Here is a 19161-nt window from a genome sequence, read left to right as displayed (position 1 = left end):
GTTAGCTCTAGACAGAGTTAGCCAACCGTTAGCTCTAGACAGAGTTAGCCAACCGTTAGCTCTTGACAGATAGCATTTAGCTAACCGTTAGCTCTAGACAGATAGCAGTTAGCTCTAGACGGACAGCTAGCTAACCGTTAGCTCTAGACAGACAGCTAGCTAACCGTTAGCTCTAGACAGATAGCATTTAGCTAACCGTTAGCTCTAGACAGATAGCATTTAGCTAACCGTTAGCATTTAGCTAACCGTTAGCTTAGCGCTCCAGACTACCTAGAATATAAAATAGCATTTCTCAGACGTATAGAAAACATAGTGTATCTATAGCAACATCATCAATAGAAAAACCTGCATGGTTAGTTCCTTCATGTTAATAACATGTAATACTGGGGAAAGGTAATGCTGTATACTTCACTGTGTTAGGCATCTCTCTACTCAACATTAGGTTATACCTTCATCCCTCTATGTTCACAGTTGAAGGGATGAGAGATGGAGGGAGGGGTAGAGGAGGGGTGGAGGGAGGGATGAAGGAGGGATGAAGGAGGGATGGAGGGAGGGGTAGAGGAGGGATGAAGGAGGGATGGAGGGATGGAAGGAGGGGTAGAGGAGGGGGTGGAGGGAGGGATGGAGGGGGATGAAGGGAGGATGAAGGAGGGATGAAGGAGGGATGGAGGGATGGAAGGAGGGAGGGAGTAGGGATAGAGGAGGGATGGATGGAGGGAGGGAAGGAGGGAGGGATAGAGGAGGGATGAAGGGGGGATGGAGGGAGGAGGGGTGAGGACCGAAGGAGGGGTGAGGAGGCGAGAGGAAGAGAAGGGAGGAAGCATCTTCAGACTATTGAGATTCAGCCGGCCTGAATTCCCTCCATTATTCAAACAATTCAGTTAGTGCTCTTGACAGATAGCATTTAGCCAACTGTTAGCTCTAGACAGACAGCTAGCTAACCGTTAGCTCTAGACAGACAGCTAGCTAACCGTTAGCTCTAAACAGACAGTTAGCTAACCGTTAGCCAACCGTTAGCTCCAGACAGTTAGCCAACCGTTAGCCAACCGTTAGCTCTAGACAGTTAGCTAACCGTTAGCTCTAGACAGACAGCTAGCTAACCGTTAGCTCTTGACAGATAGCATTTAGCTAACCGTTAGCTCTAGACAGATAGCATTTAGCTAACCGTTAGCTCTAGACAGACAGCTAGCTAACCGTTAGCTCTTGACAGATAGCATTTAGCTAACCGTTAGCTCTAGACAGATAGCATTTAGCTAACCGTTAGCTCTAGACAGACAGCTAGCTAACCGTTAGCTCTAGACAGACAGCTAGCTAACCGTTAGCTCTAGACAGAGTTAGCCAACCGTTAGCTCTTGACAGATAGCATTTAGCTAACCGTTAGCTCTAGACAGATAGCATTTAGCTAACCGTTAGCGCTAGACAGATAGCATTTAGCTAACCGTTAGCTCTAGACAGACAGCTAGCTAACCGTTAGCATTTAGCTAACCGTTAGCTCTAGACAGATAGCATTTAGCTAACCGTTAGCATTTAGCTAACCGTTAGCTTAGCGCTCCAGACTACCTAGAATATAAAATAGCATTTCTCAGACGTATAGAAAACATAGTGTATCTATAGCAACATCATCAATAGAAAAACCTGCATGGTTAGTTCCTTCATGTTAATAACATGTAATACTGGGGAAAGGTAATGCTGTATACTTCACTGTGTTAGGCATCTCTCTACTCAACATTAGGTTATACCTTCATCCCTCTATGTTCACAGTTGAAGGGATGAGAGATGGAGGGAGGGGTAGAGGAGGGGTGGAGGGAGGGATGGAGGGGGATGAAGGGAGGGGTAGAGGAGGGGGTGGAGGAGGGATGGAGGGATGGATGGAGGGGGATGAAGGAGGGATGAAGGAGGGATGGAGGGAGGGGTAGAGGAGGGGTGGAGGGAGGGATGGAGGGGGGATGAAGGGAGGATGAAGGAGGGATGAAGGAGGGATGGAGGGAGGGGTAGAGGAGGGATGGAGGGAGGGATAGAGGAGGGGTGGAGGAGGGATGGAGGGAGGGGTAGAGGAGGGATGGAGGGAGGGATAGAGGAGGGGTAGAGGAGGGATGGAGGGAGGGATAGAGGAGGGGTGGAGGGAGGGATGGAGGGGGATGAAGGAGGGATGAGGGGAGGGGTAGAGGAGGGATGAAGGAGGGATGAGGGAGGGATGGAGGGAGGGGTAGAGGAGGGATGAAGGAGGGATGAAGGGGGATGAAGGAAGGGATAGAGGAGGGATGGAGGAGGGGATGAAGGGGGATGAAGGGGGGAGGGATGAGGGAGGGATGGAGGGAGGGATGGAGGGAAGGAGGAGGGATGAAGGGAAGGATAGATAGAGGGAGGGGTGGAGGGATGAGGGAGGGATGGAGGGAGGGATGGAGGGGGGATGAAGGGAAGGATAGATAGAGGGAGGGGTGGAGGGATGAGGGAGGGATGGAGGGAGGGATGGAGGGGGATGAAGGGAAGGAGGGAGGGATGAAGGAAGGATAGATAGAGGGAGGGGTGGAGGGATGAGGGAGGGATGGAGGGAGGGATGGAGGGGGATGAAGGGAAGGATAGATAGAGGAGGGGTGGAGGGATGAGGGAGGGATGGAGGGAGGGATGGAGGGGGATGAAGGGAAGGAGGGAGGGATGAAGGGAAGGATAGATAGAGGGAGGGGTGGAGGGATGAGGGAGGGATGGAGGGAGGGATGGAGGGGGGATGAAGGGAGGGATGGAGGGATGAAGGGAAGGATAGATAGAGGGAGGGTGGAGGGATGAGGGAGGGATGGAGGGAGGGATGGAGGGGGATGAAGGGAGGGATGGAGGGATGAAGGGAAGGATAGATGGAGGGAGGGAGGGATGGAGGGAGGGATGGAGGGGGATGAAGGGAAGGAGGGAGGGATGAAGGAAGGATAGATGGAGGGAGGGATGGAGGGATAGATGGAGGGAGGGATGAAGGGAGGGATGGTGGGATAGAGGAGGGATGGAGGGGGGCTGAAGGGAAGGAGGGAGGGATGGAGGGGGGATGGAGGGGGGATGAAGGGAGGGATGAGGGAGGGATGAGGGAGGGATGGAAGGAGGGATGAGGGAGGGATGAAGGGATGCAGGGAGAAAGAGGAGGGAGGACCAGGTGTAGTGTGTCTCAGCGGTTGGATAACAGTCCATCATGATATCCTTCAGTCCTTTCCTCAGTAGCTGAAGTGGTCACATGGTCAGTCCAACAACCCCAGGACTGGGAGGCCCGTGATGGGGGGAGGAGAGGAGGAGTAATGGTGGCAGGAGGCATCACATGATGTCTGTCCGTCGTCCAGATCCTCCCACAGACCTGGTGGACAGACAGACAGACATCTATATCCCATCTACAGTAGGTCTGCGTCAGAAACAGGCGCGTCAGTCTGGCCTCGCCGCGTTAGAAACGAGGAGAACCCTGGGGTAGGGGAGAACCCTGGGGTAGGGGAAAACCCTGGGGTAGGGGGGTATAACGAGGAGAACCCTGGGGTGGGGGGGTATAACGAGGGGAACCCTGGGGTAGGGGGGTATATAACGAGGAGAACCCTGGGGTAGGAGGGTATAACGAGGGGAACCCTGGGGTAGGGGGTATAACGAGGAGAACCCTGGGGTAGGGGGGTATAACGAGGAGAACCCTGGGGTAGGGGGGTATAACGAGGAGAACCCTGGGGTAGGGGGTTATAACGAGGAGAACCCTGGGGTAGGGGGTATAACGAGGAGAACCCTGGGGAAGGGGGGTAAAACGAGGAGAACCCTGGGGTAGGGGGTATAACGAGGAGAACCCTGGGGTAGGGGGGTATAACGAGGAGAACCCTGGGGTAGGGGGTATAACGAGGAGAACCCTGGGGTAGGGGGGTATAACGAGGAGAACCCTGGGGTAGGGGGTATAACGAGGAGAACCCTGGGGTAGGGGGGTATAACGAGGAGAACCCTGGGGTAGGGGGTATAACGAGGAGAACCCTGGGGTAGGGGGGTATAACGAGGAGAACCCTGGGGTGGGGGGGTATAACGAGGAGAACCCTGGGGTAGGGGGGGTATAACGAGGGGAACCCTGGGGTAGGGGGGTATAACGAGGAGAACCCTGGGGTAGGGGAGAACCCTGGGGTAGGGGGTATAACGAGGAGAACCCTGGGGTAGGGGAGAACCCTGGGGTAGGGGGTATAACGAGGAGAACCCTGGGGTAGGGGGTATAACGAGGAGAACCCTGGGGTAGGGGGGATATAACGAGGAGAACCCTGGGGTAGGGGGTATAACGAGGAGAACCCTGGGGTAGGGGGTATAACGAGGAGAACCCTGGGGTAGGGGGTATAACGAGGAGAACCCTGGGGTAGGGGGTATAACGAGGGGTACCCTGGGGTAGGGGGGTATAATTCGAGGGGTCCCTGGGGTAGGGGGGGTATAACGAGGGGAACCCTGGGGTAGGGGGTATAACGAGGAGAACCCTGGGGTAGGGGGGTATAACGAGGGGAACCCTGGGGTAGGGGGGATAACGAGGAGAACCCTGGTGTAGGGGGTATAACGAGGGGAACCCTGGGGTAGGGGTGTATAACGAGGAGAACCCTGGGGTAGGGGGTATAACGAGGAGAACCCTGTGGTAGGGGGTATAACGAGGGGAACCCTGGGGTAGGGGGTATAACGAGGGGAACCCTGGGGTAGGGGTATAACGAGGGGAACCCTGGGGTAGGGGGGTATAACGACGAGAACCCTGGGGTAGGGGAGAACCCTGGGGTAGGGGGGTATAAGGACGAGAACCCTGGGGTAGGGGGATATAACGAGAGGAACCCTGGGGTAGGGGGTATAACGAGGGGAACCCTGGGGTAGGAGGTATAACGAGGAGAACCCTGGGGTAGGGGGGGTATAACGAGGGGAACCCTGGGGTAGGGATATAACGAGGGTAACCCTGGGGTAGGGGGGTAGAACGAGGAGAACCCTGGGGTAGGGGGTATAACGAGGAGAACCCTGGGGTAGGGGAGAACCCTGGGGTAGGGGGTATAACGAGGGGAACCCTGGGGTAGGGGGGTATAACGAGGAGAACCCTGGGGTAGGGGGTTAACGTGGAGAACCCTGGGGTAGGGGGTATAACGAGGGGACCCTGGGGTAGGGGGGTATAACGAGGGGAACCCTGGGGTAGGGGTATTAACGAGGGGAACCCTGGGGTAGGGGGTATAACGAGGGGAACCCTGGGGTAGGGGGTATAACGAGGGGAACCCTGGGGTAGGGGGGTATAACGAGGGGAACCCTGGGGTAGGGGGTAGAACGAGGAGAACCCTGGGGAAGGGGGTATAACGAGGAGAACCCTGGGGTAGGGGAGAACCCTGGGGTAGGGGGGTATAACGAGGGGAACCCTGGGGTAGGGGAGAACCCTGGGGTAGGGGGGTATAACGAGGAGAACCCTGGGGTAGGGGGTATAACGAGGGGAACCCTGGGGTAGGGGGGTATAACGAGGGGAACCCTGGGGTAGGGGAGTATAACCGAGGAGGGGAACCCTGGGGTAGGGGGTATAACGAGGGGAACCCTGGGGTAGGGGATATAACGAGGGAGAACCCTGGGGTAGGGGGTATAACGAGGGGAACCCTGGGGTAGGGGGGTATAACGAGGGAAACCCTGGGGTAGGGGGTATAACGAGGAGAACCCTGGGGTAGGGGGTATAACGAGGGGAACCCTGGGGTAGGGGGGTATAACGACGAGAACCCTGGGGTAGGGGGTATAACGAGGAGAACCCTGGGGTAGGGGGGGATAACGAGGGGAACCCTGGGGTAGGGGGTATAACGAGGAGAACCCTGGGGTAGGGGGGTTTAACGAGGGAACCCTGGGGTAGGGGGTATAACGAGGAGAACCCTGGGGTAGGGGGATATAACGAGGGGAACCCTGGGGTAGGGGGGGTATAACGAGGAGAACCCTGGGGTAGGGGGAAACCCTGGGGTAGGGGGTTTAACGAGGGGAACCCTGGGGTAGGGGGTATATCGAGGGTAACCCTGGGGTAGGGGGTATAACGAGGGGAACCCTGGGGTAGGGGGTATAACGAGGAGAACCCTGGGGTAGGGGGTATAACGAGGGGAACCCTGGGGTAGGGGGGTATAACGAGGAGAACCCTGGGGTAGGGGAGAACCCTGGGGTAGGGGGTATAACGAGGAGAACCCTGGGGTAGGGGGGTATAACGAGGAGAACCCTGGGGTAGGGGAGAACCCTAGGGTAGGGGGTATAACGAGGGAGAACCCTGGGGTAGGGGGGTATAACGAGGAGAACCATGGAGTAGGGGGAATAACGAGGGGAACCCTGGGGTAGGGGGAGATAACGAGGGGAACCCTGGGGTAGGGGGGTATAACGAGGAGAACCCTGGGGTAGGGGGGTATAACGAGGAGAACCCTGGGGTAGGGGGGTATAACGAGGAGAACCCTGGGGTAGGGGGGTATAACGAGGGAGAACCCTGGGGTAGGGGGGTATAACGAGGAGAACCCTGGGGTAGGGGGTATAACGAGGAGAACCCTGGGGTAGGGGGGTATAACGAGGAGAACCCTGGGGTAGGGGAGAACCCTAGGGTAGGGGGTATAACGAGGAGAACCCTGGGGTAGGGGGTATAACGAGGAGAACCATGGAGTAGGGGGGAATAACGAGGGGAACCCTGGGGTAGGGGGATAACGAGGGGAACCCTGGGGTAGGGGGGTATAACGAGGAGAACCCTGGGGTAGGGGGGTATAACGAGGAGAACCCTGGGGTAGGGGGGTATAACGAGGAGAACCCTGGGGTAGGGGGTATAACGAGGAGAACCCTGGGGTAGGGGGTATAACGAGGAGAACCCTGGGGTAGGGGGTATAACGTGTGTGTGTATAGTCAGTGTGTGTGTGTAGTGTATAGTGTGTGTGTGTGTGTAGTGTGTGTGTGTGTGGTGTGTGTGTGTGTGTGTGTGTGTGTAGTGTGTGTGTGTGTGTGTGTGTGTGTGTAGTGTGTGTGTGTGTGTGTGTGTAGTGTGTGTGTGTGTGTGTGTGTGTGTGTGTGTAGTGTGTAGTGTGTGTAGTGTGTGTGTGTGTGTGTGTGTGTGTAGTGTGTGTAGTGTGTGTAGTGTATAGTGTGTGTGTGTGTGTATAGTGTGTGTATAGTGTGTGTATAGTGTGTGTGTAGTGTAGTTACCTGTTCAGGTGATGAGGATTCCATCCTCTGTGATGTTCCTCAAGTTATTCTCTACCTCGTCCACGGTACTACACACACACACACACACACACACACACACACACACACACACGTGTAAATCAGACGTCGACGTGTTCGTGTTAACGTGTCTGGGTGTGTCCCGGCCCATTTTCCAAAAACCCAGGGGTCCATACTTACGACTATTATAAAACGTTTAAGCATCAGCCAATTAAAATCATTGACACAGTCGCATGTGATCAAAGGCTACAATGCTAGCTGTTCCCATTACATAACCTGGTACATTTAGCCCTATGCTAGCTGTTCCCATTACATAACCTGGCACATTTGGGCCCTATGCTAGCTGTTCCCATTACATAACCTGGCACATTTAGCCCTATGCTAGCTGTTCCCATTACATAACCTGGCACATTTGGGCCCTATGCTAGCTGTTCCCATTACATAACCTGGCACATTTAGCCCTATGCTAGCTGTTCCCATTACATAACCTGGCACATTTAGCCCTACGCTAGCTGTTCCCATTACATAACCTGGCACATTTAGCCCTACGCTAGCTGTTCCCATTACATAACCTGGCACATTTGGGCCCTACGCTAGCTGTTCCAATTACATAACCTGGCACATTTAGCCCTACGCTAGCTGTTCCCATTACATAACCTGGCACATTTAGCCCCACGCTAGCTGTTCCCATTACATAACCTGGCACATTTAGCCCTACGCTAGCTGTTCCCATTACATAACCTGGCACATTTAGCCCTACGCTAGCTGTTCCCATTACATAACCTGGCACATTTAGCCCTACGCTAGCTGTTCCCATTACATAACCTGGCACATTTAGCCCTATGCTAGCTGTTCCAATTACATAACCTGGCACATTTAGCCCTATGCTAGCTGTTCCCATTACATAACCTGGCACATTTAGCCCTATGCTAGCTGTTCCCATTACATAACCTGGCACATTTAGCCCTATGCTAGTAGCTGTTCCCGTTACATAACCTGGCACATTTGGGCCCTATGCTAGCTGTTCCCATTACATAACCTGGCACATTTAGCCCTATGCTAGCTGTTCCCATTACATAACCTGGCACATTTAGCCCTATGCTAGCTGTTCCCATTACATAACCTGGTACATTTAGCCCTACGCTAGCTGTTCCCATTACATAACCTGGTACATTTAGCCCTACGCTAGCTGTTCCCATTACATAACCTGGTACATTTAGCCCTACGCTAGCTGTTCCCATTACATAACCTGGTACATTTAGCCCTATGCTAGCTGTTCCCATTACATAACCTGGCACATTTAGCCCTACGCTAGCTGTTCCCATTACATAACCTGTTGACGTAACACGTTAATGTAACTAAGTCTCTGGATGAGAACGTCTGTTAAATGAAGTAAAACACGTTAATGTAACTAAGTCTCTGGATGAGAACGTCTGTTAAATGACGTAAAACACGTTAATGTCATATCTTACGTGATGAAGTCCCTGACGTCCTCTACTGTGAGTTCTCCGGTAGTGTCCAGGCTGAGGTCAGCCATGCTGAGGGGGGAGTCCAGAGGGGAGACGGGAGGTGAGGAGGACAGGCCACACTGGGGGTCCTCGGTTAACCCTGGGGGGGGGCAGGGGTTAGAGGTCAGACTGAGGTCATGTGAAAGGGGGGATTGGTTAACAGCAGGGCTAGTAAACTGTTAGCAGAAGGAACGATGTGAGAATCGTTCTCCACGTTACCTTCAGCCTGGTTCCGGTGAGTTCCGTTGGCCCGGAGAGGCACGGCTGCGTCGTCGCTACGGAGACAGAGAACAGCATCAGAGCAGTAGCTCACTGTCGTTGTTGTCGATACCTGGGTAACAACTTCCTGTGAAAGTTTATATATCGTGGGGGTAAACTTCCTGTTTAGTTTATATATCGTGGGGGTAAACTTCCTGTTTAGTTTATATATCGTGGGGGTAAACTTCCTGTGAAGTTTATATATCGTGGGGGTAAACTTCCTGTTTAGTTTATATATCGTGGGGTAAACTTCCTGTGAAGTTTATATATCGTGGGGGTAAACTTCCTGTGAAGTTTATATATCGTGGGGGTAAACTTCCTGTTTAGTTTATATATCGTGGGGGGTAAACTTCCTGTGAAGTTTATATATCGTGGGGGTAAACTTCCTGTTTAGTTTATATATCGTGGGGGTAAACTTCCTGTTTAGTTTATATATCGTGGGGGTAAACTTCCTGTTTAGTTTATATATCGTGGGGGGTAAACTTCCTGTGAAGTTTATATATCGTGGGGGTAAACTTCCTGTGAAGTTTATATATCGTGGGGGTAAACTTCCTGTGAAGTTTATATATCGTGGGGGGTAAACTTCCTGTTTAGTTTATATATCGTGGGGTATACTTCCTGTTTAGTTTATATATCGTGGGGGTAAACTTCCTGTGAAGTTTATATATCGTGGGGGTAAACTTCCTGTTTAGTTTATATATCGTGGGGGTAAACTTCCTGTGAAGTTTATATATCGTGGGGGTAAACTTCCTGTTTAGTTTATATATCGTGGGGGTAAACTTCCTGTGAAGTTTATATATCGTGGGGGTAAACTTCCTGTTTAGTTTATATATCGTGGGGGTAAACTTCCTGTTTAGTTTATATATCGTGGGGGTAAACTTCCTGTGAAGTTTATATATCGTGGGGGTAAACTTCCTGTTTAGTTTATATATCGTGGGGTAAACTTCCTGTTTAGTTTATATATCGTGGGGGGTAAACTTCCTGTGAAGTTTATATATCGTGGGGTAAACTTCCTGTTTAGTTTATATATCGTGGGGGTAAACTTCCTGTTTAGTTTATATATCGTGGGGGTAAACTTCCTGTAAAGTTTATATATCGTGGGGGTAAACTTCCTGTTTAGTTTATATATCGTGGGGTAAACTTCCTGTGAAGTTTATATATCGTGGGGGTAAACTTCCTGTTTAGTTTATATATCGTGGGGGTAAACTTCCTGTTTAGTTTATATATCGTGGCGGGTAAACTTCCTGTAAAGTTTATATATCGTGGGGGGTAAACTTCCTGTGAAGTTTATATATCGTGGGGGGTAAACTTCCTGTTTAGTTTATATATCGTGGGGGGTAAACTTCCTGTGAAAGTTTATATATCGTGGGGGGTAAACTTCCTTTTAATGTGTTGGGCTTTTCTGTATAAACACAACTTTTCACCTGATAAATGTTTTATTTATGGAATAACGGGTCGATTTTACATAGAAACAAGATGTAATTGGTTCCTGGAAAAACATTGTCCTTGTCAGCCAATTATTTAGCATTAGTTGGAATCTATTTAACGCGGAGATAATTTACGGCAAGCAAGGAATATGACACTGTTTATTAAAAGTTTATATACCTAGCGGGATAAAATCTTTACTTCAGAATATAATTTTGGAATATATCTCTGATTGTAACCGATATCCAGGTGAATTTAGCATAGGTTTAACTAGATAAGAAATTCCAACAATTGTTTATTAAGGGATATTTTCGACAGGAAAGTCTGTTCCCCTCTGCGATATTTTGTTGGGCTTCATCGGTTTTTGATGATGTAAAAACGAGCGCCGTGCTCGGATCACTTCACACAGATTCACGGCTTGATTTCTAAATACAGACCTGGTGGACTAGAAACTTAATCTATTGAACAATTATTTTGTAATTGTTTACATAGTGAGGTGTTCTGGACTGGATGTAAAACTAATATATATATCTATCTATCTTGGCCACAAAAATACATACAACCGTTGAAATATCTTAAGTTTAACATATTATTTTTACTACACACTGATTACAATTGATTTTACACAAATAAAAATGTATCAAAATTTATGAAGAACAAAAAAAAAAAAGGCTATTTTTTTTATTTTTTTTAAATTTGATTCGGAAAACAATTTAGAATCATTAAACCGTATGCAAAACAAACAACAAAAAAAAGTCAAATAAATGTTAATAAATAAATAAATGTATTTGCTACACGTCTGTATTTGATATAATGTATTATTTATATTATTATTATTATTATTTTTAAAAGTATATTCCTTATTTCTTTGTGGAATCTGATGTTGGGAGATTAATTTGGGGGGAAGGCCCTTTCCTGTTTCAGCATGACAACGCCCCCCTTTGTGCGCAAGGTCCATACAGAAATGGTTTGTCGAGATCATTGTGGAAGAACTTGACTGGACCTGCACAGAGCCCTGACCTCAACCCCATCGAACACCTTTTGGATGAATTGGAACGCCGACTGCGAGCCAGGACCTAATCGCCCCAACATCAGCGCCCGACCTCACTAATGTTCTTGTGGCTGAATGGAAGCAAGTCCCCCTCAGCAATGTTCCAACATCTAGTGGAAAGCCTTCCCAGAAGAGTGGAGGCTGTTATAGCAGCAAAGGGGGGACCAACTCCATGTTAATGACTTCCCAGAAGAGTGGAGGCTGTTATAGCAGCAAAGGGGGGACCAACTCCATATTAATGCCTTCCCTGAAGAGTGGAGGCTGTTATAGCAGCAAAGGGGGGACCAACTCCATATTAATGACTTCCCTGAAGAGTGGAGGCTGTTATAGCAGCAAAGGGGGGACCAACTCCATATTAATGCCTTCCCAGAAGAGTGGAGGCTGTTATAGCAGCAAAGGGGGGACTAACTCCATATTAATGCCTTCCCTGAAGAGTGGAGGCTGTTATAGCAGCAAAGGGGGGACCAACTCCATATTAATGCCTTCCCTGAAGAGTGGAGGCTGTTATAGCAGCAAAGGGGGGGACCAACTCCATATTAATGACTTCCCTGAAGAGTGGAGGCTGTTATAGCAGCAAAGGGGGGACCAACTCCATATTAATGACTTCCCAGAAGAGTGGAGGCTGTTATAGCAGCAAAGGGGGGACCAACTCCATATTAATGCCTTCCCTGAAGAGTGGAGGCTGTTATAGCAGCAAAGGGGGGACCAACTCCATATTAATGCCTTCCCTGAAGAGTGGAGGCTGTTATAGCAGCAAAGGGGGGGACCAACTCCATATTAATGCCTTCCCTGAAGAGTGGAGGCTGTTATAGCAGCAAAGGGGGGGACCAACTCCATATTAATGCCTTCCCAGAAGAGAGGAGGCTGTTATAGCAGCAAAGGGGGGACCAACTCCATATTAATGAGTTCCCTGAAGAGTGGAGGCTGTTATAGCAGCAAAGGGGGGGGACCAACTCCATATTAATGACTTCCCTGAAGAGTGGAGGCTGTTATAGCAGCAAAGGGGGACCAACTCCATATTAATGACTTCCCAGAAGAGTGGAGGCTGTTATAGCAGCAAAGGGGGGACCAACTCCATATTAACACAGGAGGTGTGAGGACAAGAGAGGACAGGAGGAGTGAGGACAGGAGAGGACAGGAGGTGTGAGGACAGGAGGTGTGAGGACAGGAGGTGTGAGGACAGGAGAGGACAGGAGGTGTGAGGACAGGAGAGGACAGGAGGTGTGAGGACGGGAGAGGACGGGAGGTGTGAGGACAGGAAGTGTGAGGACAGGAGAGGACAGGAGGTGTGAGGACGGGAGAGGACGGGAGGTGTGAGGACAGGACGTGTGAGGACAGGAGAGGACAGGAGGTGTGAGGACGGGAGAGGACGGGAGGTGTGAGGACAGGAGGTGTGAGGACAGGAGGTGTGAGGACGGGAGAGGCCAGGAGTTGTGAGGACGGGAGAGGACGGGAGAGGACGTTAGTGTAGTGACCTGATGATTTGGTCCAGCGGTCGCTCCAGCTCCACAGCACACAGAGGTTCAGTGATGACTTTAGCTGACAGGGAGAAACGCTGGTACTCTGATGGAGAGATCAGGTAGAACCCTGCACACACACAGAGAGACATCAGGTAGAACCATACACACACAGAGAGAGATCAGGTAGAACCCTACACACACACAGAGAGACATCAGGTAGAACCCTGCACACACAGAGAGAGATCAGGTAGAACCCTGCACACACAGAGAGAGATCAGGTAGAACCCTACACACACACAGAGAGAGAGATCAGGTAGAACCCTAAACACACACAGAGAGAGATCAGGTAGAACCCTACACACACAGAGAGAGATCAGGTAGAACCCTGCACACACAGAGAGAGATCAGGTAGAACCCTACACACACAGAGAGAGATCAGGTAGAACCCTGCACACACACACAGAGAGAGATCAGGTAGAACCCTGCACACACACAGAGAGATCAGGTAGAACCCTACACACACACAGAGAGAGATCAGGTAGAACCCTACACACACACAGAGAGAGATCAGGTAGAACCCTACACACACACAGAGAGAGATCAGGTAGAACCATACACACACAGAGAGAGATCAGGTAGAACCATACACACACAGAGAGAGATCAGGTAGAACCATACACACACAGAGAGAGATCAGGTAGAACCCTACACACACAGAGAGAGATCAGGTAGAACCCTACACACACACAGAGAGATCAGGTAGAACCCTACACACACAGAGAGAGATCAGGTAGAACCCTACACACACAGAGAGATCAGGTAGAACCCTACACACACAGAGAGACATCAGGTAGAACCCTGCACACACAGAGAGAGATCAGGTAGAACCCTACACACACAGAGAGAGATCAGGTAGAACCCTACACACACAGAGAGACATCAGGTAGAACCCTGCACACAGAGAGAGATCAGGTAGAACCCTACACACACAGAGAGAGATCAGGTAGAACCCTACACACACAGAGAGATCAGGTAGAACCCTACACACACAGAGAGACATCAGGTAGAACCCTGCACACACAGAGAGAGATCAGGTAGAACCCTGCACACACAGAGAGAGATCAGGTAGAACCCTACACACACAGAGAGAGATCAGGTAGAACCCTGCACACACAGAGAGAGATCAGGTAGAACCCTACACACACAGAGAGACAGACGGAAACAATATTGCTGTGTGTGTTTTGCAGTGTGTGTGTTTTGCAGTGTGTGTGTGTGTGTGTGTGTGTGTGTGTGTTTTTGCAGTGTGTGTGTGTGTGTGTGTGTTTGCAGTGTGTGTGTGTGTGTTTTGCAGTGTGTGTGTGTGTGTTTGCAGTGTGTGTGTGTGTGTGTGTGTGTGTGTTTTGCAGTGTGTGTGTGTGTGTGTGTGTGTGTGTGTGTGTGTGTGTTTTGCACTGTGTGTGTGTGTGTGTGTGTGTGTGTGTTTTGCAGTGTGTGTGTGTGTGTGTGTGGTAGTGTGTGTGTGCGCGTTCTCACCCTGGCCGTTCTTGGTGAAGACACAGGAAGCGATGCCGCTGATGTCCTCTTTACGGATACAGTCATAACGCACCTACAGACAGACGGAGGTTAACGTTTTAGTGACAGGGGGAAGTATTCGGAAATTCGGATGAATGACGTGCCCATATTAAACTGCCTGCTACTCAGGCCCAGAAACTAGAATATACATATTATTAGTAGATTTGGATAGAAAACACTCTGAAGTTTCTAAAACTGTTTGAATGGTGTCTGTGAGTATAACAGAACTCATATGACAGGCAAAAACCTGACACAAAAATCCAACCAGGAAGTGAGTTGTAGTTCTATCTAATCCCTATTCAAACTACAGTGTCTGTGGGGTCACGTTGCACTTCCTAAGGCTTCCATTGGCTGTCAACAGCCTTTAGAAGCATGTTTCATCCTTCTCCTGTTACTGGGCAGAGAATAGGGAGCTCAGTCAATCAGTGGACTGCCTGTGACCAGTGAGTTGTTTACTGCGCGGGCACACTGGCACGCCTCTCCTCCTTTTTCCCCTCTGTAATGAATACGCTATTGTCCGTTTGGAATATTATCGATGTTTTACGTTAAAAAGACCCTAAAGATTGATTGTAAACATCGTTTGACATGTTTCTCTAACGTTAATGGAACTTTTTGACTTTTCGTCTCTGGTACTGCGCCGCGCGTTATGCCTTTGGATAAGCGACCTGAACGCGCAAACAAAACGGAGGTATTTGGACATAAATATGGATTATTTAGAACAAAAATAACATTTCTTGTGGAAGTGGGAGTCCTGGGAGTGTATTCCGACGAAGATCAGCAAAGGTAAGAGAATATTTATAATAGTAATTCTGAGTTTAGTTGACCCCAGAACTTGGCGGGTAACTGTATAGCTCACCGTGATGGCTGATCTCTGTAATCAGAATATTGAACAATTTGCTTTCTCCGTAAAGCTATTTTAAAATCTGACACAGCGGTTGCATTAAGGAGAAGTGTATATCTATAATTCTTTCAATAACTGTTGTAAATTTTATCAACGTTTATGATGAGTATTTTTGTAAATTGATGTGCTCATTCACCGGATGTTTTTGGTGGGAATACATTTTCTGAACATCACGCGCCAATGTAAAAAAATGGGGTTTATGGATATAAATATGAACTTTATCGAGCAAAACATACATGTATTGTGTAACATGATGTCCTGGGAGTGTCATCTGGTGAAGATCGTCAAAGGTTAGTGCTTCATTTAGCTGTGTTTTGGGTTTTATTGACACATGTCCTCGCTTGGAAAATGGCTGTGTGATTATACATATACACACACACACACACACTGCCACACACACACTGCCACACACACACACACACACACACACTGCCACACACACACACACACTGCCACACACACACTGCAACACACACACACACTGCAACACACACACACACACTGCAACACACACACACACACACACACTGCAACATACACACACACAGACACACTGCAACACACACACTGCAACACACACACACACACACACACTGCAACACACACACACACACACACTGCAACACACACACACTGCAACACACACACTGCAATACACACACACACACTGCAACACACACACACACTGCAACACACACACACACACACACACACACACACACACACACACACACACACACACACACACACACACACTGCAACACACACACTGCAACACACACACTGCAACACACACACTGCAACACACACACACACACACACACACACACACACTGCAAGACAAAAACACACACACACACTGCAACACACACACACACACTGCAACACACACACACACACACACACACACGTACGTCAGCCCCCCCCACCTGTGGTAGTAGGACAGGTACATTAAACAGGTGAAGATCTCCCAGGTTAGTCAGACCACCCCCCCCTACCTGTGGTCGTAGGACAGGTACATTAAACAGGTGGTCTCCCAGGTTAGTCAGACCCCCCCCTACCTGTGGTCGTAGGACAGGTACATTAAACAGGTGAAGATCTCCCAGGTTAGTCAGACCCCCCCCTACCTGTGGTCGTAGGACAGGTACATTAAACAGGTGAAGATCTCCCAGGTTAGTCAGACCCCCCCCCCCCTACCTGTGGTCGTAGGACAGGTACATTAAACAGGTGAAGATCTCCCAGGTTAGTCAGACCCCCCCCCCTACCTGTGGTCGTAGGACAGGTACATTAAACAGGTGAAGATCTCCCAGGTTAGTCAGACCCCCCCCCCTACCTGTGGTCGTAGGACAGGTACATTAAACAGGTGAAGATCTCCCAGGTTAGTCAGACCCCCCCCTACCTGTGGTCGTAGGACAGGTACATTAAACAGGTGAAGATCTCCCAGGTTAGTCAGACCCCCCCCTACCTGTGGTCGTAGGACAGGTACATTAAACAGGTGAAGATCTCCCAGGTTAGTCAGACCCCCCCCTACCTGTGGTCGTAGGACAGGTACATTAAACAGGTGGAGGTCTCCCAGGTTAGTCAGACCCCCCCCTACCTGTGGTCGTAGGACAGGTACATTAAACAGGTGAAGATCTCCCAGGTTAGTCAGACCCCCCCCTACCTGTGGTAGTAGGACAGGTACATTAAACAGGTGAAGATCTCCCAGGTTAGTCAGACCCCCCCCTACCTGTGGTCGTAGGACAGGTACATTAAACAGGTGAAGATCTCCCAGGTTAGTCAGACCCCCCCCTACCTGTGGTCGTAGGACAGGTACATTAAACAGGTGAAGGTCTCCCCGGTTAGTCAGACCCCCCCCTACCTGTGGTCGTAGGACAGGTACATTAAACAGGTGAAGGTCTCCCAGGTTAGTCAGACCCCCCCCCCTACCTGTGGTCGTAGGACAGGTACATTAAACAGGTGAAGGTCTCCCAGGTTAGTCAGACCCCCCTACCTGTGGTCGTAGGACAGGTACATTAAACAGGTGAATGTCTCCCCGGTTAGTCAGACCCCCCCCTACCTGTGGTCGTAGGACAGGTACATTAAACAGGTGAAGATCTCCCAGGTTCGTCAGACCACCCCCCCCTACCTGTGGTCGTAGGACAGGTACATTAAACAGGTGAAGATCTCCCAGGTTAGTCAGACCCCCCCTACCTGTGGTCGTAGGACAGGTACATTAAACAGGTGAAGATCTCCCAGGTTAGTCAGACCCCCCCCTACCTGTGGTCGTAGGACAGGTACATTAAACAGGTGAAGATCTCCCAGGTTAGTCAGACCCCCCCCTACCTGTGGTCGTAGGACAGGTACATTAAACAGGTGAAGATCTCCCAGGTTAGTCAGACCCCCCCCTACCTGTGGTCGTAGGACAGGTACATTAAACAGGTGAATGTCTCCCCGGTTAGTCAGACCCCCCCCCTACCTGTGGTCGTAGGACAGGTACATTAAACAGGTGAAGATCTCCCAGGTTCAGTCAGACCCCCCCCCTACCTGTGGTCGTAGGACAGGTACATTAAACAGGTGAAGATCTCCCAGGTTAGTCAGACCCCCCCCTACCTGTGGTCGTAGGGCAGGTACATTAAACAGGTGAAGATCTCCCAGGTTAGTCAGACCCCCCGAACCTGTGGTCGTAGGACAGGTACATTAAACAGGTGGTCTCCCAGGTTAGTCAGACCCCCCCCTACCTGTGGTCGTAGGACAGGTACATTAAACAGGTTAAGGTCTCCCAGGTTAGTCAGACCCCCCCCCTACCTGTGGTCGTAGGACAGGTACATTAAACAGGTTAAGGTCTCCCAGGTTAGTCAGACCCCCCCCTACCTGTGGTCGTAGGACAGGTACATTAAACAGGTGAAGGTCTCCCAGGTTAGTCAGACCCCCCCCTACCTGTGGTCGTAGGACAGGTACATTAAACAGGTGAAGATCTCCCAGGTTAGTCAGACCCCCCCCCTACCTGTGGTCGTAGGACAGGTACATTAAACAGGTGAAGATCTCCCAGGTTAGTCAGACCCCCCCCCTACCTGTGGTCGTAGGACAGGTACATTAAACAGGTGAAGATCTCCCAGGTTAGTCAGACCCCCCCCCCCTACCTGTGGTCGTAGGACAGGTACATTAAACAGGTTAAGGTCTCCCAGGTTAGTCAGACCCCCCCCCTACCTGTGGTCGTAGGACAGGTACATTAAACAGGTGAAGATCTCCCAGGTTAGTCAGACCCCCCCCCCTACCTGTGGTCGTAGGACAGGTACATTAAACAGGTGAAGATCTCCCAGGTTAGTCAGACCCCCCCCCCTACCTGTGGTCGTAGGACAGGTACATTAAACAGGTGAAGGTCTCCCAGGTTAGTCAGACCCCCCCCCTACCTGTGGTCGTAGGGCAGGTACATTAAACAGGTGAAGGTCTCCCAGGTTAGTCAGACCCCCCCCCTACCTGTGGTCGTAGGACAGGTACATTAAACAGGTGAAGGTCTCCCAGGTTAGTCAGACCCCCCCCCTACCTGTGGTCGTAGGACAGGTACATTAAACAGGTGAAGATCTCCCAGGTTAGTCAGACCCCCCCCTACCTGTGGTCGTAGGACAGGTACATTAAACAGGTGAAGATCTCCCAGGTTAGTCAGACCCCCCCTACCTGTGGTCGTAGGACAGGTACATTAAACAGGTGAAGGTCTCCCAGGTTAGTCAGACCCCCCCTACCTGTGGTCGTAGGACAGGTACATTAAACAGGTGAAGATCTCCCAGGTTAGTCAGACCCCCCCCTACCTGTGGTCGTAGGACAGGTACATTAAACAGGTGAAGA

The 19161-nt window shown here is 50.3% G+C and overlaps 1 pseudogene; it reads right to left on the bottom strand.

Moving 5' to 3' along the window:
- Positions 1 to 3042: 3042 nt before the first annotated feature.
- The window catches only part of LOC123732768 (lethal(2) giant larvae protein homolog 1-like), a 39211-nt pseudogene continuing 23092 nt past the window's right edge, over positions 3043 to 19161 (bottom strand).

This window comes from Salmo salar, unplaced genomic scaffold (genome assembly GCF_905237065.1).
Source record: "Salmo salar unplaced genomic scaffold, Ssal_v3.1, whole genome shotgun sequence".
Classification (NCBI taxonomy): Eukaryota; Metazoa; Chordata; class Actinopteri; order Salmoniformes; family Salmonidae; genus Salmo; species Salmo salar.
Note: the sequence above shows the minus strand (reverse complement) of the source record. Positions and strands in the feature narration are given on the sequence as shown.